This window comes from Macaca thibetana, chromosome 11, assembly GCF_024542745.1.
Source record: "Macaca thibetana thibetana isolate TM-01 chromosome 11, ASM2454274v1, whole genome shotgun sequence".
NCBI classification, from domain to species: domain Eukaryota; kingdom Metazoa; phylum Chordata; class Mammalia; order Primates; family Cercopithecidae; genus Macaca; species Macaca thibetana.
Genome location: NC_065588.1, coordinates 61,152,467 through 61,178,356, shown reverse-complemented (window position 1 = coordinate 61,178,356; position 25,890 = coordinate 61,152,467). Strand labels below are relative to the sequence as shown.

The 25,890-nt window shown below is 39.7% G+C and overlaps 1 long non-coding RNA gene across 2 annotated transcripts in view; it reads right to left on the bottom strand.

Annotated features, from left to right (window-relative positions):
• Positions 1-9,226: 9,226 nt before the first annotated feature.
• Positions 9,227-25,890, bottom strand: part of LOC126931001 (uncharacterized) — a 107,082-nt gene continuing 90,418 nt past the window's right edge. For both annotated transcript variants that reach the window (XR_007717760.1, XR_007717761.1), the window contains one exon: positions 9,227-12,187. This is a non-coding gene — a long non-coding RNA (uncharacterized LOC126931001). The remainder of the gene's footprint in view (positions 12,188-25,890) is intronic.

Sequence of the window (25,890 nt, the reverse complement as noted above, 5' to 3'; positions counted from 1 at the left end):
CTCTACTATTCACTCTTTTGTCAGGTTATTTTCCCTTAGGAATTAGTCTCACACTGTGTGTCCAGTAAGGAGTCAGGCCATGTTCCTGCCCACTGAATACTCTGGCTCAATAGCCCATAATACAGCTGTAGCAGGCTGGTTTATATAAAGAATGAGTCTCTAAGAAGGGCTAGATGATAATAAGCATATAGAGTAGAGGCTTTTTCAACCCTTTGTGTCATGGGACCCTTTGGCGCTAGCATGAAGCTTATGAAATGCCTTGTCAGAATAATGTTTTTAAATGTGTAAAATAAAAGATTACAAAGGCATAGGCAAGTTAAAGTTAATTTTTATTTTTAAAGACAGCAGTGTAAATGAAGACTGTAAATGTTGGTCTTCATTTGAATAGGAACTTTAAACTTTGGGATGGTCCTTATCTTACCTCTTTCCATATAGCAATAAACAAATCTTCACATACCAAAAAAAGAATACTAGAGAGCAACATAGATGTCTAGGTTGACCTCAGTGTTTGGTGCTGAAATAACCACTAGGCAGAGAGCTGCCCAACTGTTGACCAACTATATCACTGAGTACCTGCAGACAGGTAGACCTTGACTCTTGGAAGTCTAACCACATTGGGATTAATAACAATCCCAATATCAATGTTGTGATTAGCAAAAATAGTATTTTGAGACATCTGAAACAACTATAATGTGATATCACAATATCTTTGATTTCTATTGGTGGCAAAGCCATTGATACTGCCTAAACTTCTATGGTTTGTTGTTGTGGCAAACTCAATTAGTATCCCGTTTTTCACTGCTTCTTGATTCACACTTTTTGGATTTTGAAAAGACTTTATCTTATTTTATGTATTTATATTTTTTGAGACAGGGTCTCACTATTGCCCAGGCTGGAGTACAGTGGCGTGATGACAGTTCACTGCAGCCTCAGCCTCCCATGCTCAGGCAATCCTCCCACCTCAACATCCTGAGTAGCTAGGACCACAGGTGTGTGCCACCGTGCTCAGCTAATTTTTTTTTTTTTTTGGAGAGATGGGGTTTAGCCATGTTTCCCAGACTGGTCTTGGACTCCTGGGCTCAAGCGATTCACCCTCCTTGGCCTCCCAAAATGCTGGGATTATAGGTGTGAGCCACCATGCTGGGCCAGAAAACTTTATTTTTTTAGAGCAGTTTTGGGTTCACAAAAACTCAAAAGGAAGATATTCCATATACTCTATGCCCCACATATGAATAGCTTCCCCCATTATCAACATCCCCCACCAGAGAGGTACTTTTGTTACAATCAAAGCAACTACATTGACACATCATAATCACCCAAGTTCGTTGTTTACATTCGGATTCACCCTTGCTGTTTTATGTTCTCTGGTTTTGAACTAATGTAAAACAACATATATCCACCATTATAGCATCATACAGAGTATATTTTTACTGCCCTAAAAATCCCTTGTGCTCTGCTTGTTCATCTTTCCTCCACCACCTTCACTCCACCGGCAACCATTGATTCGTTTACTGTCTCCATAGTTTTGCCTTTGGATCCATACTTTTTACTTTGTGACTTGGTAGTTCCTCCTGCAAATGTAGAATGTATTCCTCCAACCCCAGGCTTTGAACTCAGCCATGTGACTTGATTTGGCCAAATAAATATAGGCAAAAGTGGTCACGTGCCAGTTCTGAGCCTAAGCCTTAAGAGGCCTCATGTTTTTTCATGGCTCTTAATGTATTTTCCTTTACCATAGGAAAAGCATGTCCAGACTGGCCCATTGGTCTAAGGAGGATGACAGATACTTGACACAGAGCTGCCTAACCAACCTACAAAACTGCAGTGAAAGACAGAATCAACCAGCTGAGCCCTCTCTAGGTTAAACAGTTCTTCAATGCATGAGGAAGCCTACCTGAGATCTGAAGAGCTATTCCAGCTGACCTATACATAGATGCATAAGAAAGAAGGATGGGTGTGGAGGCACGTGTAATACCAGCTACCCAGTAGGCTGAGCCAGGAGAATCACTTGAACTCACAAGGCAGAGGTTGCAGTGAGTTGGGATTGCTCCATCAAAGAAGGAAGGAAGGAAGGAAGCAAGGAAGGAAGGAAGGAAGGAAAGACTTTTTTGTATGCAATTAAGATGTTTTTGATTATTTTTTGTGCAGCAACAGCTAATACACTATATTTATACTTAAGGAAATATTACATTTCAGTTAGATCCTTTGTAATCTACCGCAACATTTTCCCTCTCAACTTTATAAACCTTTCTAAAGCATAGACAGTTGAGCCACTGCTTAACTGCTCAGGCTCTGGACCAACTCTTCTAAAATGTTGTCCCATTTATCCACTGTGTCTTCCATAACATCAACAAATTAAATTATCCATTGTCTAAACACAAAAACCAGAGATACTCTGGTGACATAGTAGGAATCTTCTCACCTTGGTTGACCACCTAGGCAGTTCTCTGAGCAGAAGTAGATGCAGAAGTACCTCATTTGGTGGAGACGTAGAGTTAGAGAAGCTTGTTTGCAGAAGCTGTAAAACCAAGAAGGCAAAAATAACAGGATAACAGCAACAACAAAAACTAATTAAATCTCTGTTGCTGATATGTTAGTAGATTTAAGTGTGTTACAAAATATTCTTTAAATTACTGTATATGTTTTCAAATGTTTGTTAGATACAAAAGTTAAATGAGCTGAGCATTAAACAAAATACAAAATTATTTTGACTATTGCTATCCAGATTAAAAACAAAAACAAAAACCTGAGCATTAAGAATCTGTCACTATATCTTTTATCCAAATAACTTATATTTAAATTTCTAGATAATATTGACATGGTAGAATTGAGATGGAGAAAAGCGGGAAGAGAGTTTTATGATTCTAAGAGTGTGTAGAATTCTTACCTTGTTTAGGGGAAGATATAGATGTCTATTTTCTTAAGTAAAAAGCATGTTTTAAAAAACACAAAATTTGGAACAAAGTGAAATAATGACCAAAACAACAAAAACAGATATATCAGTAATTACAATAAGTATAAATGGATTAAATTTCCAGTTCAAAGATGGAAATTGTCAGAGGCCTCCAAGATGGCCAAATAAGAACAGCTCTGGTCCGCAGCTCCTAGCAAAATTGACACAGAAGATGGATGATTTCTGCATTTCCAACCGAGGTACCTGGTTCATCTCATCGGGACTCGTTGGACAGTGGGTGCAGCCCACAGAGGGCAAGCTGAAGCAGGGCAGGGCATTACACCTCACCAGGGAAGCACAAGAGGTCAGGGGATTTCCCTTTCCTAGCCAAGGGAAGCCATGACAGACTGTACCAGGAGGAATGGTACACTCCCGCCAAAATACTGCTCTTGTCCCACAGTCTCAGCAACTGGTAGACCAGAGGTTTCCCTCCTGTGCCTGGCTCAGCGGGTCCCACACCCGCAGAGCCTAGCTCACTGCTAGCGCAGCAGTCTGAGATCAACATGCAAGGTTGCAGCCTGGCAGGGGGAGAAGCCTCCCCTATTGCTGAGACTTGAGTAGTAAACAAAGCTTTCAGGAAGCTCAAACTGGGCAGAGCCCACCACAGCTCAGCAAGGCCCACTGCCTCTCTGGACTCCACCTCTGTGGGCAGGGCATAGCAGAACAAAGGGCAGCAGACAACTTCTGCAGACTTAAATGTCCCTGTCTGACAGCTCTGAAGAGAGCATTGGTTATCCCAGCATGGCATTCAAGCTCTGAGAATGGACAGACTGCCTCTTCAAGTGGGTCCCTGACCCCTGTGTAGCCTAAGAGATACTTCCCAGTAGGGGCCGACAGACACCTCACACAGGCCCTTCTCAGACTAAGCTTCCAGAGGAAGGATCAGGCAGCAATGTTTGCTGTTCTGCAATATTTGCTGTTCTGCAGCCTCTGCTGGTGATAACCAGTCAAACAGGGTCTGGAATAGACCTCCAGCAAACTCCAACAGACCTGCAGCTGAGGGACCTGACTGTTGTTAGAAGGAGAACTAACAAACAGAAAGGAATAGCATCAACATCAACAACAACAAAAAAGGACATCCACACCAAAACCCCATTTGTAGGTCACCAACATCAAAGACCAAAGGTAGATAAAACCACAATGATGGGGAGAAACCAGAGCAGAAAAGCTGAAAATTCCAAAAACCAGAGCACTTCTTCTCCCTCAAAGATTGCAGTTCCTCTCCAGCAACAGAACAAAACTGGATGGAGAATGAGTTTGACAAGTTGACAGAAGTAGGTTTCAGAAGGTCGGTAATAACAAACTTCTCCAAGCTAAAGGAGCATGTTCTAACCCGTTGAAAGGAAGCTAAAAACCTTGAAAAAAGGTTAGATGAATGGCTAAGTAGAATAAACAGTGTAGAGAAGACCTTAAATGACCTGATGGAGCTGAAAACCACAGCACGAGAACTTCATGATGCATGTACAAGCTTCAATAGCCAATTCGATCAAGTAGAAAAAAGGATATCAGTGATTAAAGATCAAATTAATAAAATAAAGCAAGAACACAAGATTAGAGAAAAAACAGTAAAAAGAAACGAACAAAGCCTCCAAGAAATATGGGACTATGTGAAAAGACCAAATCTGCATTTGATTGGTGTACCTGAAAGTGACAGGGAGAATGGAACCAAGTTAGAAAACACTCTTCAGGATATTATCCAGGAGAATTTCCCCAACCTAGCAAGACAGGCCAACATTCAAATTCAGAAAATACAGAGAACACCACAAAGATATTCCTCGAGAAGAGCAACCCCAAGACACATAATTGTCAGATTCACCAAGGTTGAAATGAAGGAAAAAATGTTAACGGCAGCCAGAGAGAAAGGTCGGGTTACCCATAAAGGGAAACCAATCAGACTAACAGCGGATCTCTCTGCAGAAACCCTACAAGCCAGAAGAGAGTGGGGGCCAATATTCAACATTCTTAAAGAAAAGAATTTTCAACCCAGAATTTTATATTCAGTCAAACTAAGCTTTATAAGTGAAGGAGAAATAAAATCCTTTACAGACAAGCAAATGCTGAGAGATTTTGTCACCACCAGGCCTGCTTTACAAGAGCTCCTGAAGGAAGCACTAAACATGGAAAGGAACAACCGGTACCAGCCACTGCAAAAACATGCCAAATTGTAAAGACCATCGATGCTATGAAGAAACTGCATCAAATAACAGTCTAAATAACCAGCAAGTATCATACTTGCAGGATCTAATTCACACATAACAATATTAACCTTAATGTAAATGGCTAATTGCCCCAGTTAAAAGACACAGACTGGCAAATTGGATAGAGTCAAGACCCATCAGTGTGCTGTATTCAGGAGACCCATCCCATGTGCAGAGACATACATAGGCTCAAAATAAAGGGATGGAGGAAGATCTACCAAGCAAATGGAAAATGAAAAAAAGCGGGGGTTGCAATCCTAGTCTCTGATAAAACAGACTTTAAGCCAACAAAGATCAAAAGAGACAAAGAAGGCCTTACTTAATGGTACGGGGATTCAACAAGAAGAGCTAACGATCCTAAATATATATGCACCCAATACAGGAGCACCCAGATTCATAAAGCAATTCCTTAGAGACCTACAAAGAGACTTAGACTCCCACACAATAATAATGGGAGACTTTAACACCGCACTGTCAACATTAGACAGATCAACGAGACAGAAAGTTGGCAGGGATATCCAGGAATTGAACTCATCTCTGCACCAAGCAGACCTAATAGACATCTATAGAACTCTCCACCCCAAATCAACAGAACATACATTCTTCTCAGCAACACATCACACTTATTCTAAAATTGACCACAAAATTGGAAGTAAAACACTCCTCAGTATTTCAAAGAACAGAAATTACAAAAAACTGTCTCTCAGACCACAGTGCAATCAAATTGAAACTCAGGATTAAGAAACTCACTCAAAACCATACAATGACATAGAAGCTGAAAAATCTGCTCCTGAATGAGTACTGGGTAAATAACAAAATGAAGGCGGAAATAAAGATGTTCTTTGAAACCAATGGAACAAAGACACAACGTACCAGAATTTCTGGGACACGTTTAAAGCAGTGTATAGAGGAAAATTTATAGCACTAAATGCCCACAAGAGAAAGCAGGAAAGATCTAAAATCAACACCCTAACTTCACAATTAAAAGAACTAGAGAAGCAAGAGCAAACACATTCAAAAGCTAGCAGAAGGCAAGAAATCTAAGATCAGAGCAGAACTGAAGGAGATAGAGACACAAAAAAACCCTTGAAAAAATCAATGAATCCAGGAGCTACTTTTTTGAAGAGATCAACAAAATAGATAGATCGCTAGCAAGACTAATAAAGAAGAAAAGAGAGAAGAATCAAATAGACACAATAAGAAACGATAAAGGGGATATCACCACCAATTCCACAGAAATACAAACTACCATCAGAGAATACTATAAACACCTCTAGGCAAATCCTCTAGGGAATCCTCCCTAACTCATTTTGTGAGGCCAGCATCATCCTGATACCAAAGCCTGGCAGAGACACAACAAAAAAAGAGAATTTTAGACCAATATCCCTGATGAACATCAATGCGAAAATCCTCAGTAAAATACTGGCAAACCGAATCCAGCAGCACATCAAAAAGCTTATCCACCATGATCAAGTGGGCTTCATCCCTGGGATGCAAGGCTGGTTCAACTTGCACAAATCAATAAATGTAATCTATCATATAAAGAGAACCAATGACAAAAACCACATGATTATCTCAATAGATGCAGGTAAGGCCTTCAACAAAATTCAGCAGCCCTTCATGCTAAAAACACTCAATAAACTAGGTATTGATGGAACATATCTCAAAATAATAAGAGCTATTTATGACAAACCCACAGCCAATATCATACTGAATGGGCAAAAATTGGAAGCATTCCCTTTGAAAACTGGCAGAAGACAAGCATGCCCTCTCTTACCTCTCCTATTCAACACAGTGTTGGAAGTTCTGGCCAGGGCAATCAGGCAAGAGAAAGAAATAAAGAGTATTCAATTAGGAAAAGAGGAAGTCAAATTATCCCTGTTTACAGATGACATGATTCTATATTTAGAAAACCCCATTGACTCAGCCCAAAATCTCCATAAGCTGATAAGCAACTTCAGCAAAGTCTCAGGATACAAAATCAATGTGCAAAAATCACAAGCATTCCTATACACCAATAACAGACAAACAGAGAGCCAAATCATGAGTGAACTCCCATTCACAATTGCTACAAAGAGAATAGAATATCTAGGAATCCAACTTACAAGGGATGTGAAGGACCTCTTCAAGAACTACAAACCACTGTTCAATGACATAAAAGAGGACACAAACAAATGAAAGAACATTCCATGCTCATTGATAGGAAGAATCAATATCGTGAAAATGGTCAGACTGCCCAAGGTAATTTATAGATTCAATGCCATTGCCATCAAGCTACCAATGACTTTCTTCACAGAATTGGAAAAAACTATATTTAAAGTTCATATGGAATCAAAAAAGAGCCCGCATTGCCAAGACCATCCTAAGCAAAAAGAACAAAGCTGGAGGCATCACCCTACCTGACTTCAAACTATACTACAAGGCTACAGTAACCAAAACAGCATGGTACTGGTACCAAAACAGAGATATAAACCAATGGAGCAGAACAGAGCCCTCAGAAATAATACCACACATCTACAACCATCTGATATTTGACAAACCTGATACAAGAAATGAGGAAAGGATTCCCTATTTAATAAATGGTGCTGGGAAACCTGGCTAGCCATATATAGAAAGCTGAAACTGGAATCCTTCCTTACACCTTATAGAAAAATTAATTCAAGATGGATTAAAGATTTAAATGTAAGACCTAAAACCATAAAAACCCTAGAAAAAAACCTAGGCAATACCATTCAGGATATAGGCATGGGCAAAGACTTCATGACTAAAACACCAAAAGCAATGGCAACAAAAGCCAAAATAGACAAATGGGATCTAATTAAACTAAAGAGTTTCTGCACAGCAAAAGAAAATACCATCAGAGTGAACAGGCAACCTACAGAATGGGAGAAAAATTTTGCAATCTACCTATCTGACAAAGGGCTAATATCCAGAATCTACAAAGAACTTAAACAAATTTACAAGAAAAAAAAAAAAACATCAAAGCTGGGCAAAGGATATGAACAGACACTTCTCAAAAGAAGACATTTATGCAGCCAACAGACACATGAAAAAATGCTCATCATCACTGGTCATCAGAGAAATGCAAATCAAAACCACAAGGAGATACCATCTCATACCAGTTAGAATGGCAATCATTAGAAAGTCAGGAAACAACAGACACTGGAGAGGATGTGGAGAAATAGGAATGCTTTACACTGTTGGTGGGAGTGTAAATTAGTTCAACCATTGTGGAAGACAGTGTGGTGATTCCTCAAGGATCTAGAACTAGAAATACCATTTGACTCAGCCATCCTATTACTGGGTATGTACCCGAAGGATTATAAATCATGCTACTGTAAAGACACATGCACACATATGTTTATTGTGGCACTATTCACAATAGCAAAGACTTGGAACTAACCCAAATGTCCATCAATGATAGACTGGATTAAGAAAATGTGGCACATATACACCATGAAATACTATGCAGCCATAAAAAAGGATGAGTTCATGTCCTTTGCAGGGACATGGATGAAGCTGGAAGCCATCATTCTCAGGAAACTATCACAAGGACAGAAAACCAAACACCACATGTTCTCACTCATAGGTGGGAGTTAAACAATGAACACACATGACACAGGGCTGGAAACATCACACACCAAGTCCTCTCGCAGGGAGGGGACTGGGGTAGGGATAGCATTAGGAGAAATACCTAATGTAAACGATGAGTTAATGGGTGCAGCAAACCAACACGGCGCATGTGTACCTATGTAACAAACCTGCACGTTGTGCACATGTACCCTAGAACTTAAAGTATAATAAATAAATAAATAAAAATCCAACAAATAAAAAAAGTCAAACAGAGAAAGACAAATGCTGTATAATCTCACATATATGTGGAACCCGAAAAAGTCAAACTTACAGAAACAAAATATAATGGTGGTTAGCAGGGGCTAGGAAGTCGGGGAAATGTGGAGACATTGGGTCAAAGGGAACACAGACTATAATTAACAATACTGTATTGTATATGTGAAATTTGCTCAGAGAACAGACATTAAATGTTCTCACCACAAAAAAATGATAACAAGGTGAATTAATAGATATGTTAACTGACTTTATTGTGGTCTTTTCACAATATATAGATACATCAAATCATCACAATGCACACCTTAAATTCATACCATTTTATTTGTCAACTATACCTCAACACAGCTGAAAAAAATAAAAACAAATCCCAAGACAGTAATGTATGTGTTATTTAAAAAAAGAGTTTTAGAGTCTTTGTCTCACTTAATTTTTTAAAAATGATGGAAATTGCCATATTGGAGTGTGTATGTATGTGCTGTTTAAAAGAGACATATCTTGTCTGTATATTAGAAGGCACAACCTGTTCTCTCTACTTCCCATTACACATGCAAATGCAGGCAAGTTTCTTAACCTTTCTGTACATCAGTTTTCTCATAAAATGGAAAATGGTGTATCAGTTAGAATTACTTTGCTACACATAGTAAAGTGTCTCCCACGGAAAGATTAAACAATGAGAATGTTTATGCTCTTGCACAAAAATTCAATGATAGGTGGTACTTCAGTGTGTCTGCTTTGTCCTCACGCTGGCTCCTCTTCTGAACCCAAGGTTACTCCTTTTCAGGCATCCTGTGCAGCTACAACCATGAACAGCAGCGGAAGGCCTGTCTCTTTCCAGGGTATTTGTTAAAGAATAAAGAAACTTTTCTCAGAAACTTCTCAGCAACCTTCTCATCACCTTTCATTGGCTAGAATCTTATCTGTTGTTATGTCAAAAAATGTCCTTTCAAGGGCCATTGCAAAATAATGAATTTTCAAAATTACCTCTATTGCTGAAGGATAGACATAAGTTCTATTTGGGAAATAAACACTAAAAAAAAAAAAAAGAATGCACTATCAGCAAGAAAAATAATGAAGAAAAATAGCTGTTATATAGGCACCCAACAATGTCTGTTACAAATGAGGATAGTATAATCAATAATCATATGTTTCCCACAGAGTTGATGCAAGCATAATATGTGAAAGTTCCTAAAAAATATCTGGCCCAAAGAAGACATTTAATGAATATTGTTCTTACTTCCACTTTCCCTTTCTTTCCCTCTTTTCCTCTAATTTCAGTCTGCCTTCTTTCTCTCTCCTCCATTTATTGGCTTAAAGATTGAAACTACAGTATGTTAAAGAGCAGCCTGGGAAAAGTCCCATGGTGCTCACCTCCACCCCTGTGCTGACAAACTGTAGGTTACCCTAAAAAACCACAAGGCTAATGTCCAACTGCCTTCAGGGAACTCCCTGAAGCTTGGAGAACATCTAAATGGCACAGAAGATCTAATTAACAGCAGCCTAGTCCTCATGAGCATTCTTTACACCACCATCCAATTACCCATCCTGTGCAGTCAATTTGGGTGTGGGTTTTGGTAACAGCAGCTTTTCTGTATTTAGTCATCATGATAATTTATGCTTAAATATTTTGTAGGTTTGTTGAATGATTAAAGTAACTGCACACACAGATAGTTCAGTTTCAAATGAAAGCCCTGTAATTCATATGCACACACATAGTTTTGTGGAAAGGCATAGTTAATACTGTACATATAGTTGTTTAAAATGCTAAGTGTATCAAATGACAGCAAAGTAAAGAATCTTCTTATTTCCCTTTTCCTGGTGGTTTCCTGTAAACTGACTTCATAGGTTTTGGAGGTTGGTTTTGCTAAAATGATAATAACAAATAATAGTTAACACTTATTGAAAGCTAACCAGAAGCCAAACACTTTTCTATGTGCTTTATGTTTACTAACTAATATAATTTAATTTAAACACATTTACTTAACTGGAATGAAGAAACTGAGACACCAAGACAAGTAACTTACTCAGGATCAAGCAATCTTACTCCTAAGCCTACTCTCTTAACTGTGCTGTAATGAAAACCCTACTGTTTAAGAACACTAGAGTAGGTTTGCTAATATTTGCAACATAAAATGGACTAAATAATGGTCTGAAAAAGGGTTACCCACTCTCCCTTTTCCTCCTCTGCTCCTTATACCTGGAAAATATTTAGTACCTGCCACCCCATCATAGGCTCCTCTGTCCATCTGTCTCTTGTCCCTAGTTCAATTTGTCATATTAAAAAAACAAATTGAGACACACATACACACACCAAGTACTGTCCCACTCTGTAGCATCTATCTTGGAGAGAACAAAGCCTTTGAGGTGACCACTAGGGAAGCTATGTTACAGGAGATTTATATCTCAAGGACAGCTAGAAAGGCACATTCATCCTGCTTTTCCCAACCAGAAATGAGCTGATATAATATTTGGCCATACTAATTTCGTGAAGATAGATGCATAGTATGGGATGAAGAGATCCTAGATTCTATTCCCACCTCCACCATCACTCCAATGTCCCAACATTACTTCCGCCATTTTTTCTAACCTAGAATGTTTTCCTGCCTCCTCTCCATTCGTGCCCTTCCTTTACTTTCAAATTATTTATTTTTATATTATGGCACAGTATTTAATTTCTCCAGGAAAATTGAAAAGATGAACCCAAATATTGTATTGCATTAAGGAATAGGGAAGAAGCAGAACTTCAAGAGCCCCTGTGAGATTCATATCACTCTGGTCACTAATGTATACAATTACAGGCAATCTCAAGTAACAAAATAATGTGCTACCACAATGCCCAACCCTAGCCTCCCAGCCCTACATTATCACACCTTGCTTCACTCACTTAACTAAAGCAAGCAATGTTCTAAACAGTTCTGGGTAGCAACCAATTTTTTAAAAGTAGTCATCTCAATAAAATGTAAAAGAATGGCCTATTCCATACTTAAAAGACACTGCTGAACTCTTGGATGTAGGTGAATAGGTTTGCAGTTGCTAAGTAGGACTAAGTTGCTCTGCAGAAGAAAGGCTGGTTAAGGGGCTAGGAGAGGGTGTTGTAGATTCCAGTACAAGAAAAACTAGAAGAAACAAATTAGATGATGCCCAGAGGAATAGCAGAGATGCATTCCATTTTGACTTCAGGATTGGAGAGCTGAAAAAGAGGACTAATAGTGGAATGAGCCATGCAATGCCAATTGCCCTCATCCCTTACAAAATACTCAGTAAAATGAATATTGCTGACTATAGTTTTTTTTGTTTGTTTGTTTTTGTTTTTGGAGGCAGAGTCTCACTCTGTTGCCCAGGCTGGAGTACAGTGGCACGATCTCAGCTCACTGCAACCTCCGCCTTCCGAATTCAAGCAATTCTACTGCCTCAGCCTCCTGAGTAGCTGGGATTATAGGCGCATTCCACCACGCCCAGCTAATTTTTGTATTTTTAGTAGAGATGGGGCTTCACCATGTTGGTCAGGCTGGTCTCAAACTCCTGGCCTCGTGATCCACCCACCTCGGCCTCCCAAAGTGCTCATAGGTGTGAGCCACCATGCCTGGCCTTATTGTCTGGATAGTAAGAAACATTCTTTAAGATGATTGCAAAGAATTGTTGATACCTGCTTTCAAGTCAAAACAGGGTGAAAACAGAGATACTTCTCAGGAACAGATGACTTATTATTACATGTATTATAATAAAAATAATACTTTAATCTCTTTGAGATCTCTTTGAAGATCTATCTTTAATTCCTTACTTGGTCTTCATTTCCTTCCACCTCCACTACACCTTTATTCTCTTTTTTATTTTAAAATATTTCATTGATGAATAAAAATTATATATTATTCAAGTTGTAGAACATCATGGTTTGATATACCTTGTGTACTAATTACCAGTTACATTAACTGACATATCCCTTAGTTACCATTTGTGTGTGTGTGTGTGTGTGTGTGTAGTGATATTAAAATCTGCACTCAGTAAACAATATAATATTATCACACTTAAAGGCTATTTATTTGTAACACCTGCCCCCTAAAAACATGCATGCATGCACACCCACACAAAATGTGATCCTGAGTTTCTTGAGGACAAGAACCCTTATTAATTTGAGTGTGGCCAGTCCCCAGCATTTCTCTTGGAACAGAGTACATACTCAATATATGTTTACTCAAAAATACGAAAAAAAATTTTATCTTATTAAAGTTGATATGGTTTGGCTGTGTCCCCACCCAACTCTCACCTTGAATTGTAATAATTCCCACATGTCAAAGGTGGAGCTAGGTGGAGATAATTGAATCATGGGGGTGATTACCCCCATACTGTCCTTGTGGTAGTGAATACGTCTCATGAGACAAGATGGTTTTATAAATGGGAGTTCCCCTGCACAAACCCTCTCTTGCCTGCTGTCACGTGCCTTTGCTCTAATTTTGCCTTCTGTCAGAATTGTGAGGCCTCCCCAGCTATGCTGAACTGTGAGTCCATTAAACCTCTTTCATTTATAAATTACCCAGTCTCAGGTATGTCTTTAGTAGCAGCTTGAGAACAAACTAATAAAAAGCTATTCTAATTTAGAGTTTCTCAGTTATAGCAGCTTAGTCTTTACTCTAAAGAGTAGAATATCATAGTCCATCAAAAAACTATTTTTTACTGAGGCCAGACATCTTGAGGTCTAAAACATTCAGATTTATTCTGCTGGGGAGAGAGTAAAGAAACCATGGTAGAGGTATCCAGAGCAGTAGGTGCCTCATCACTGACTTGGTTATAAATGCTTAGCACTCATTCTTGCTGTGAGTATTCTTCAGTCTACACTGCCAGTTTTCTGGGGTCTCTGAAAAGTACATCCTCAGTCATTTCAACTCAAAGAAGTTTGGATGCCTCCTGTGTTAGATGTGGCTGGAACTACATCAAACAACAGTGATAGAGCATGTTTCAGAATGATGTAGCCTAACCAGCTCTTAGTATTTCTGAGGAAGGACAGCCATTATTGTGATTGCTCACAGATTTTCCATTTACAATACAAATTTTAATGTCAGCCTATTATATAAAATCAAATTAAAGCAGGAAACACATAATCTGAGCAATTCTTTGTCAGCTCCAGAAAGAGTTTATACAAGAATACTAAAGAAAAAAGTAAACAGAGTGTTAGTTCTTTAAAAATTACCAGAAAACCAGGTGTAATAAGATCCTGAAAAACTTTTGATGACACCTTTACATGGCTTGGCAACCCTTCTTCTCAAGTCCCAGAGGAACAAGTGATTTTGTGTAAAAAGATTAGAAAAGATTAGTCAGAGGCAACAGCAATATAGGGTGTTTTGTAAACACCATGTATCATTCTAATTCAAAGGAATATAGATAGGAAAGGTAGGATAGGATTTACAAGGTCATCTTCCATTGAATTCAGAGTTTTTCTAGAAGACTATGAAAAGTTCTGCTGCTTTAAGATAGAAGCTGATAACTGAGGGAGGAGACTTATGAAAACAATACTGATAATAATAACAATTTCTAATGCTTATAAATTTGTGTAATGTTGGCATTATTTCTTCCTTAAATGTTTGCGAGAATTCACCAGGGAAGCCATTTGACCCTGGAATTTTTTGGGGGGAGGGTTTTACAAATTCTGATATAATTTCCTCAAAAGACATAAGGCTATTCAAACTTTCTATTTCTTGTCAGATTTGTTCATTTGTGTTTCTCAAGGAGTTTGTTCAAAGTCATTGAATTTATTGGAGTAACATTGATGGCAATATTCCCTTTTCTTGCTTTAATGTCTATAGCATCTCCAGCAATTCCTCTTTTTCACTTTTTTTTTTTTTTTTTTTTTTTGAGATGGAGTCTTGCTCTGTCGCCCAGTCTGGAGCGCAGTGGTGCTATCTTGGCTCACTGCAGCCTCCACCTCCTGGGTTCAAGTGATTCTCTTGCCTCAGCCTTCTGTGTAGCTGGGATTACAGGAGCCTGCCACCACGCATGGCTAATTTTTTGTATTTTTAGTAGAGACAGGGTTTCACCATGTCGCCCAGGCTGGTCTCTAACTCCTGAGTTCAGGCAATCCACCCTCCTAGGTCTCCCCAAATGCTAGGATTACAGGCGTGAGCCACCACGGCCAGCCTAATTTTTGTATTTTTAATAGAGACAGGATTTCACCATGTTACCAGGCTGGTCTCAAACTCCTGACCTCAAGTGATCCGCCCACCTAGACCTCCCAAAGTGCTGGGATTACAGATGTGAGCCATCACACCTGGCCTTTTTCACTTTTGATGTTGAGATTTTATGTTTTCTCTCTTTTTTCACAATTATAATTTTTAAACAAATTTATTTTTCTAATTAACCAACTTTTGGTTTTGTTGACTCCCTTCATTTTTCTATTTAATTGATTTCTGCTCTTTATTATTTATTTCCTTCTACTTATTTTGTGTTTAATTTGCCTTTTCTTTTAATAGCTCCTTAAGATAGAAGATGAGAGCATTGATTTTAAACCATTTTTAACCCTAATACAAGCATTTAAAGCTATAAATCTCCCTTTAAGCACTGCTTTACTACATCTCGCAAATTCTGACATGTTGTATTTTAACTGTAATTGAGTTCAAAATATTTTCTCTTTTACCTTGTGATTCCTTCTTTGAAATATGTTGTTAAATGTACAAATATTTGGGAATTTTTCTAGATATCGTTATGTTACTGTTTTCTATTACGTTCCAAGAACATACTCTGTATAAATTCTGTATTTTGAACTCTATCGAGACTTCTTTTCATGGTTCAGCACACGTTCTATCTTGGTAAATATTTTAGTGCATTTGAAAAGAATAAGTATTCTACAGTTGTTTGGGGCAGTAGTCTATAAATGTCAATTAAATTAAGATGATTGATAGAGTGATTCAGATTTTCTATATTCTTTCTAAATTGTTTTCTATTTACACTATCAATTACTGAGAGAAAAATATATTAAGATCTCCAACTATAATTCTGGGTTTTTCTATTTCTTTATTTCTATCCTTTTTTTGTTTGTTTGTTTGTTTGTTGTTTGTTTGTTTGTTTTAAAGACAGAATTTCATTCTTGTTGCTCAGGCTGGAGTGCAATGATGTGATCTCGGCACACTGCAACCTCCACCTCCCAGGTTAAAGCAATTCTCCCGCCTAAGCCCCCCAAGTAGCTGAGATTACAGGTGCCCGCCACCATGCCCAGCTAATTTTTGTATTTTTAGTAGAGATAGCATTTTGCCATGTTAGCCAGGCTGGTCTTTAATTTCTGACCTCAGATGATCTGCCTGCCTTGGCCTCCCAAAGAGCTGGGATTACAGGCGTGAGCCACTGTGACCTATTTCTATCCATTTTTTGCTTGATATATTTTGAATTTCCTACACATTTAAAACTATTTTCTTCTTGATGCCTTTCCCTTCTATCTTTATAAAATGTCCTTTTACTTGGTAATACTTCTTGCTTGAAAATCTATTTTATCTGATTAATACAGACAAATCATTTGTCTGTCTTTAAGTTCACTTCAAAATCCTTACTTCTGCAATACTGAACCTATGTTAAGCCCATCTAATAATTGTTTGATTCAGACATTCTATTTTTCACTTCTAGAATTTCTATTTTGTTCTTTTTAGGAGTTTGTCACTTCTTTTCTGAAATACCCAATCTTTGCACCCATTATATCCATTTCCCCACAACTTTTAAAAACATATATGCAATAGCTGTGTTAAGGTCCTGTCTATTAATTTCAATAACCGTGGATTCTATGGGTCTGTTTCTATTGACTACCTTTTCTTTTGATTATAGATCCTATTTTCTTGTTTCTTAGCATGCTTCATAATTTTTTATTATATTCCAGATATTGTGTATAAAAAGAGTCGTGGCTGAAATATAACGTTTAGATTTGTTTTAATTATTTCCTCCCAGAGATTGCAATCTTTTTCTCTATCTGGTAATTGGGGTGAGGAATGATCATTCATATTTCTTTTAGAGTCGAGTAGATCCAAGTCTGTGTTTCAGTTTTAATTAAATTGAAATTACATGTGATTAGCCCAGTTCTCCACTTCCTAAGTCATAGCCCTTTTATGTTTTCAGTAGCTGAACTGGGAGAAGCTTGGTTATAGTCTCGTATATTTTTAGTTCATCTTTGGATTCATCTCCAGGAAAGGACCTGGAATTCAAACACCACAGGAATGCATATGACTATCTCTCTTCTTACCAGCCCTTGCTCCACAGTAACTTTCTTAGCAAAATTCATGGTTGGGGAGGGTTTAGGAAAGAAATGCTGAACGCAAGAATCTGGTCTGGCTTTGGGGGCTTTTTCCAGACTCTTAATTTATCTTGATAGTCCTACTTGGTGCAAAACCCAGCTTATTTCCCCTTCACCTTGTCAAGTTTCTCTATCAGACCTACCTACCCATAACCAGACCAGGAAGCTGTCCCAGGCTTAAAGCTGCCTTGGCTCTCTGCTCACTTATAAAGGGCTCTTTCTCTCTGGAATTCAGTTAATCAAGGCTTCCTTGTGTGAATGCCACCCCTGGCTAGCCCCATAGAAAATACTTTTATTCTTAGTTTTTTGTTTTTGGGTTTTTTTTTTCTGTTTCTATGAGAAAGAAGGTCTTTTGTGTTCTTCTCCATCCTCCCCAAAAGCAGAAACCCCCACAAAGCCTGAGTTCTTAACCATTATTTTGAAATGTTTCCCAAACATAAAAAAAAAAATAGAAATGGAAAATCAAATGTTCTCTAGACAGTAAAAGGAATATAATATATTTTTATAGGTAATATTATTTCAAGCATGAACAAAAACTACTATTTTATTTTAACAATTCTAAATGTCCTTTAGCCTACCTAACATGTAACTATTCTGCCATGCAGAGCAATTCCATCCACAGCCTTCCATGGCTCTGCAGAGTCATTATCTTTCTGCAATATTCTAACCACATTTAAATAGGTTAACCTGTACATGACACTAATCTGCTTTTTATGTAGAAAAATGTTTTTTTGTAAATTTCATACTGGTTTAAATTTTTCTGCAATTAAGATTCTGATAATGAACTTCAGTAAAAGCCTTTGGCATAGAATTAGAGACTGGCAATTTTTACATGAAAATCACTTTAAAAAAAAAAAGAGAGAGATGAGATCTCACTTTGATGCCCAAGCTAGGGTGCAGTGGTGCAATCACAGATCACACAGCCTCAACCTCCTGAGCTCCAGCGATCCTCCCACTTCAGCCCACTGAGTAGCTGGGACTACAGGTGCACGCCATCATGCCTGGCTAGTTTTTCTCTTTTTTGTAGAAACAGGATTTCGCCATGTTACCCAGGCTGGTCTCAAACTCCTGAGCTCAAGCAATCCGCCTGCCTCAGCCTCCCAAAGTGCTGGGATTATAGGTGTGAGCCACTGTGCCCAGCTGAAAATCACCATTCTTATATCTTTATAGCCACCTATCTTCTTCTAAAGGTATATCAGTTTACTAGGGCTGCCATACAAAACACCACACACTTAGTGGCTTAAACACGAATTTATTTCCTCAAAGTTCTGGAGGCTAGAAGTCTGAGATCAAGGTTCTGGCTGATCTGGTTTCTCGTGGGGCTCTCTTCTTGGCCTGCAGACAGCCACCTTCTCACTGTGTCCTCACATGGCCTTTCCTTAGTATGTGTGCACAGAGAGAGAGCAAACTGTCTGGTGTCTCTTCTTAAATGGACAATAATCCTATGTGATCAGGACCCACCCTTATGACTTTATTTAACCTTAATTACTTCCTTAAAGTCTCCACCTCCAAATTCAGCCTCACTGAGGGTTAGGGCTTCAAAATAACAATTTTGGGGAGACAAAAATATTTATCCCATAACAGAATGTTTCCATAAATGCTGTACTAATTTACATTCCCACCAGCAGTGTCTAAATGTTCCCTTTTCATCACCCCCATGCCAACATCTATTGTTTTTTGACCTTTTAATAATGGCTATTCTTGCAGGGGTAAGGTAGTATCCCACTGTAGTTTTAATTTGCATTTCTCTGATGATTAGTGATGTTAAGCACTTTTTCATATGTTTGTTGGTCCTTTTGTGTGTATTTTTCTAAGAAATGTCTATTCATGTCATTTGCCCACTTTTTGTTGGGATTATTTGGGTTTTTTTCTTGCTGATTTGAGTTCCTTGTAGATTCTGGATATTAGTCCTTTGTTGGATGAATAGTTTGCAAATATTTTCTCCCATTCTGTTGATTGTGTGTTCACTCTGATGATTGTTTCTTTCACTGTGCAGAAGCTCTTTAGTTTAATTAGGTCTCATTTATTTATTTTGGTTTTAGTTGCATTTGCTTATAGGAGTTTAGTCACGAATTCTTTGCTTAGGCCAATGTCCAGGAGAGTTCTTCCTAGGTTATCTTCTAGAATTCTTATGGTTTCAGGTCTTATATCTAAGTCTTTGATCCATCTTGAGTTGATTTTTGTATAAGGTGAGAGATAGGAACCCAAAGTTTTATTCTTCTACATATGATTATTGAGTTTTCCCAGCACCATTTATTAAATTGGGTGTCCTCTCCCAAATTTATGTTTCGTATGTTCTGTTGAATATCGGTTGGTTGTAAGTATTTGGCCTTATTTCTGAGTTCTCTACTCTGTTCCACTGGTCTATGTGTCTACTTTTATACCAGTACCATGCTATTTTGGTAACTATTGCTTGATAGTATGCTTGAAGTATGACAATGTGATACCTCCAGATTTGTTCTTTTTGCCTAGGATTGCTTTGGCTATTCAGGCTCCTTTTTGTTTCCATATGAAATTCAGGATTTTTAGAGATGAGATCTAGATACTGCTATACTTTTAAAGCTCCCCAGGGGATTCTAATGTGTGATCAGAGTTGAGAACTACTGAATTAAATAAAGCTATGACACATTGGAAGGATAACCTTTATAGACTCAGGGTTCCATGAGATCTAGGCAAATTCAAAGCAACAGCATCCAACAGGAAAATAAAACTGAAACTAATATAAATCTTTACTCACGGAAAGGAATGAAAGGGAGTGAATAAATCCAGCACCTTCAACTCTGATATCCAGGTTCTTACATTGGGACTTACTAGGCAAACAACTTGACCCATGGAGAATGAAGAAAAGTCAGGAGGGCAGGCAATGGCCCACCTGGGAGTGGCATGGAGCAAAAGAAACCCTCACCCCCAGCCAAGGGAAGCAGTGAGTGATTGTGCAGCCCCACCTGGGAAACCACACTCTCCCATGGTTCTTTGTAACCCACAGATAAGGAGATCCTCCCATGAGCCCATACCACCAGGGTCTTGGGTCCAATACACAGAGTAGTGTGGAGTCTTGGCAGAGCATCTGCTCAGGCACATAGAGAGACCCATGAGTTTTACATACTCTGGCCCCAGGATACCCAGCAAGGTGGGAAATCCATCCATACATATCCCTAGGAAGTGGGGCTGAATCCAGGGAGCCAAGCGGCACCATTCTGCAGGCACCACTTCCACAGCACCTCACAAGTTAAGACCCACTGGCTTGGAATTAAAGCCAGCCAACAGCAACAAGCTAGAATCTCCTTGAGACAGGTCCAAGTTCCCAGGGGGATAAGTGGCAACCATCTGTGCAGTTCAGTAGACTTAGCCATTGCAGCCTGCTGGTTCTGGAGAATACAAATGGTCCAGAGAAAGAAGTGTCCCCCACAACATAGCACAGCCACTTTGCCAGATCATGGCCAGACTGCTTCTTTAAGTGGGGCCTCAATCCAGTTCTCCTCACTGGGCAGGACCTCCCTGCAGGGGCTTCAGCCATTCTAGACAGGGTCTATGGAAAGAATTCTGATCTCTCTGGGATGGAGCTCCAAGGGGAGGAGCAGCCACCATCTCTTTGGTTTGGTCAACTCAGACATTCCAGCCTGCCGGCTTTGGAGAATACAAATGGTCTGGATGAGGAAGGGTCCACCTCCAACACAGCACACCAGCGCTACCAAAAAGCAGCAATACTGACTCTTTAAGTGGGTCCCTGATCCTATTCCTCCTAATTGGGTGAGACTTCCCAAGAGAGGTGTCCAGACACCTCCTACAGGTGCATTCAGGCCAGCAACAGGTCAGTACCCCCCTGGGACAGAGCTTCCAGAGGAAGGAGCTGGCTGCCATATTTGCTGCTCTGCAGCCTTCATTGGTAAAACCTCTAGGTATGGGAAAATCCAAGGCAACTGGGATCTGGAGCAGACCCCCAGCAAACTGCAGCAGCCCTGCAGTAGAGTGGCCTGTTAAAAGAGAAAAACAAACAGAAAACAACAACAACAACATCAACAAAAAAGACCCCAAAAACCCTCATTCAAAGGTCAGCAATCTCGAAGATTGAAGGTAGATAAGCCAACAAAGATTATCGGGGGAACCCACCCCCAATAGTTAGCGTGGGTTCTTTTCTATTTCCCTAAGTGTCGGCTGGTTTGAGAAATAAAGGGAAAGAGTTCAAAAGAGAAATTTCAAAGCTGGGTGTCCAGGGGAGACATCACATGTCGGTAGGTTCCGTGATGCCCCTGAGCCATAAAACCAGCAAGTTTTTATTAGCAATTTTCAAAAGGGGAGGGAGTGTATGAATAGGGTGTGGGTTACAGACATCATATGCTTCACAAGGTAATAAAATATCACAAAGCAAATGGAGGCAGGGCAAGATCACAGGACCACAGGATGGGGTGAAATTAAAATTGCTAATGAAGTTTCGGGCACACTTTGTCATTGATAACATCTTATCAGGAGACAGGGCTTGAGAGCAGACAACCAGTCTGACCAAAATTTGTTAGGTGGGAATTTCCTTGTCCTAGTAAGCCTGAGAGCACCACAGGAGAACAGGGCTTATTTCAACCCTTCACCTTAGACCGTAAAAGACAGCTGCCCCCAAGGGGGCCGTTTAGAGGCCTACCCTCAGGGGCACATTCTCTTTCTCAGGGATGTTCCTTGCTGAGAAAAAGAATTCAGCAATATTTCTCCTATTTGCTTTTGAAAGAAGAGAAATACGGCTCTGTTCTGCCCGGCTCACTGGCAGTCAGAATTTAAAATTATCTCTCTTGTTCCCTGATCATTGCTGTTATCCTGTTGTTTTTTCAAGGTGCCCAGATTTCATATTGTTCAAACATACATGCTGTACAAACAATTTGTGCAGTTATCGCAATCATCACAGGGTCTTGAAGTGACATATAACCTTCTCAGCTTATGAAGATGATAGGATTAAGAGATTAAAGTAAAGACAGGCATAGGAAATCACAAGGCTATTGACTGGGGAAGTGATAAGTGTCCATGAAATCTTCACAATTTATGTTCAGAGATTGCAGTAAAGACAGGCATAAGAAATTATAAAAGTATTAATTTGAACTAATAAATGTCCATGAAATCGTCACAATTTATGTTATTCTGCTGTGGTTTCAGCCGGTCCCTCCTTTCAGGGTCCCTGACTTCCCGCAACAAAAGATGACAAAGAATCAACACAAAAACAATGAAAACTCAAAAAGCCAGAGTGCCTCTTCTCTTCCAAATGACTGCCACACCTTGCCAGCAAAGACACTAAACTGGGCTGAGGCTGAGATGGCTGAATTAGCAGAAAACACACTGAAGTGCACAGACCAGTGATGCTATGAAGCAACTACATATATAACTGAAAAATAACCAGCTAGCATCATGATTACAGGATCAAATTCACATAATGATACTAACCTTAAATGTAAATGGGCTAAATGTCCCAGTTAAAAGGCATGGAATGGCAAACTGGATAGTCAAGATCCATTGACATGCTGTCTTTAAGAGACCCCTCACATGTGCAAAGACACACATAGGTTCAAAATAAAAGGATGGAGGAACATGTACTAAGCAAATGGAAAACAGAAAAAAGCAAGGGTTATAATCCTGGTGTCTAACAAAACAGACTTTAAACCAACAAAGATCAAAAAAGACAAAGAAAGGCGTCACATAATGGTAAAGGGTTCAATTCAACAAGAAGAGATAACTATCCTAAATACATATATACCCAATACAGGAGCACCCAGATCCATAAAGCAAGTTCTTAGAGACCTACAAAGAGACTTATTTAGACTCCCACACAATAATAGTAGAAAACTTTAACACCCCACTGCCAATATTAGACAGATCATTAAGACAGAAAATTAACAAAGATATTTGGGACCTAAACTCAGCTCTGGATCAAGTGGACCTGATAGATATCTACAGAACTCTGCACCTCAAAACAACAGAACATACATTCTTCTCATCGCCACATGGCACTTACTCTATAATTGATCACATAATCAGAAGTAAAACACAACTCAGCAAATGCAAAAGAACTGAAGTCATAACAATTCCAGACAGCACAATCAAATTAGAACTCAAGATTAAGAAATTCTCCAGTCTCCAACAACCAGTGCGAGCGACACAGAAGACCAGTGATTTCTGCATTTTCAACTGAGGTACTGGGTTCATCTCACTAGGGAGTGCTGGACAATCCGTGCTGGTCAGCTGCTGCAGCCTGACCAGCGAGAGCTGAAGCAGGGCAAGGCATCGCCTCACCTGGAAAGCACAAGGGGGAAGGGAATCCCTTTTCCTAGCCAGGGGAACTGAGACACACAACACCTGGAAAATCGGGTAACTCCCACCCCAATACTGCGCTTTAAGCAAACGGGCACACCAGGAGATTATATCCCACACCTGGCTGGGAGGGTCCCACGCCCACGGAGCCTCCCTCATTGCAAGCACAGCAGTCTGCGATCTAACCGCAAGGCAGCAGCGAGGCTGGGGGAGGGGTGCCCACCATTGCTGAGGCTTAAGTAGGTAAACAAAGCCACTGGGAAGCTCGAACTGGGTGGAGCTCACAGCAGCTCAAGGAAACCTGCCTGTCTCTGTAGACTCCACCTCTGGGGACAGGGCACAGCTAAACAACAACAACAACAAAAAGCAGCAGAAAACCTCTGCAGACACAAACGACTCTGTCTGACAGCTTTGAAGAGAGCAGTGGATCTCCCAACATGGAGGTTGAGATCTAAGAAGGGACAGACTGCCTGCTCAAGTGGGTCCCTGACCCCTGAGTAGCCTGACTGGGAGACATCCCCCACTAGGGGCAGTCTGACACCCCACACCTCACAGGGTGGAGTACACCCCTGAGAGGAAGCTTCCAAAGTAAGAATCAGACACGTACACTCGCTGTTCAGCAATATTCTATCTTCTGCAGCCTCTGCTGCTGATACCCAGGCAAACAGGGTCTGGAGTGGACCTCAAGCAATCTCGAACAGACCTACAGCTGAGGGTCCTGACTGTTAGAAGGAAAACTATCAAACAGGAAGGACACCTACACCAAAACCCCATCAGTACGTCACCATCATCAAAGACCAGAGGCAGATAAAACCACAAAGATGGGGAAAAAGCAGGACAGAAAAGCTGGAAATTCATAAAATAAGAGCTCATCTACCCCTGCAAAGGAGCACAGCTCATCACCAGCAATGCATCAAAGCTGGATGGAGAATGAATTTGACGAGATGAGAGAAGAAGGCTTCAGTCCATCAAATTTCTCAGAGCTGAAGGAGGAATTACGTACCCAGTTCAAAGAAACTAAAAATCTTGAAAAAAGAGTGGAAGAATTGATAGCTAGAGTAATTAACGCAGAGAAGGTCATAAACGAAATGACAGAGATGAAAACCATGACACGAGAAATACATGACAAATGCACAAGCTTCAGTAACTGACTCAATCAACTGGAAGAAAGAGTATCAGCGATTGAGGAACAAATGAATGAAATGCAGCGAGAAGAGAAACCAAAAGAAAAAAGAAGAAAAAGAAATGAACAAAGCCTGCAAGAAGTATGGGATTATGTAAACAGACCAAATCTACGTCTCACTGGGGTGCATGAAAGTGAGGGGGAAAATGGAACCAAGTTGGAAAACACTCTTCAGGATATCATCCAGGAGAACTTCCCCAACCTAGTAGGGCAGGCCAACATTCAAATCCAGGAAATACAGAGAACGCCACAAAGATACTCCTTGAGAAGAGCAACTCCAAGACACATAATTGCCAGATTCACCAAAGTTGAAATGAAGGAAAAAATCTTAAGGGCAGCCAGAGAGAAAGGTCGGGTTACCCACAAAGGGAAGCCCATCAGACTAACAGCAGATCTCTCGGCAGGAACTCTACAAGCCAGGAGAGAGTGGGGGCCAATATTCAACATTCTTAAAGAAAAGAATTTTAAACCCAGAATTTCATATCCAGCCAAACTAAGTTTCAGAAGTGAAGGAGAAATAAAATCCTTTACAGACAAGCAAATGCTTAGAGATTTTGTCACCACCAGGCCTGCCTTACAAGAGACCCTGAAGGAAGCACTAAACATGGAAAGGAACAACCGGTACCAGCCATTGCAAAAACATGCCAAAATGTAAAGACCATCGGTGCTAGGAAGAAACTGCATCAACTAACGAGCAAAATAACCAGCTAATATCATACTTGCAGGATCAAGTTCACACATAACAATATTAACCTTAAATGTAAATGGACTAAATGCTCCAATTAAAAGACACAGACTGGCAAACTGGATAAAGAGTCAAGACCCATCAGTCTGCTGCATTCAGGAGACCCATCTCACATGCAGAGACACACATAGGCTCAAAATAAAGGGATGGAGGAAGATCTACCAAGCAAATGGAGAACAAAAAAAAGCAGGGGTTGCAATCCTAGTCTCCGATAAAACAGACTTTAAATCATCAAAGATCAAAAGAGACAAAGAAGGCCATTACATATTGGTAAAGGGATCAATTCAACAGGAAGAGCTAACTATCCTAAATATATATGCACCCAATACAGGAGCACCCAGATTCATCAAGCAAGTCCTTAGAGACTTACAAAGAGACTTAGACTCCCATAAAATAATAATGGGAGACTTCAACACT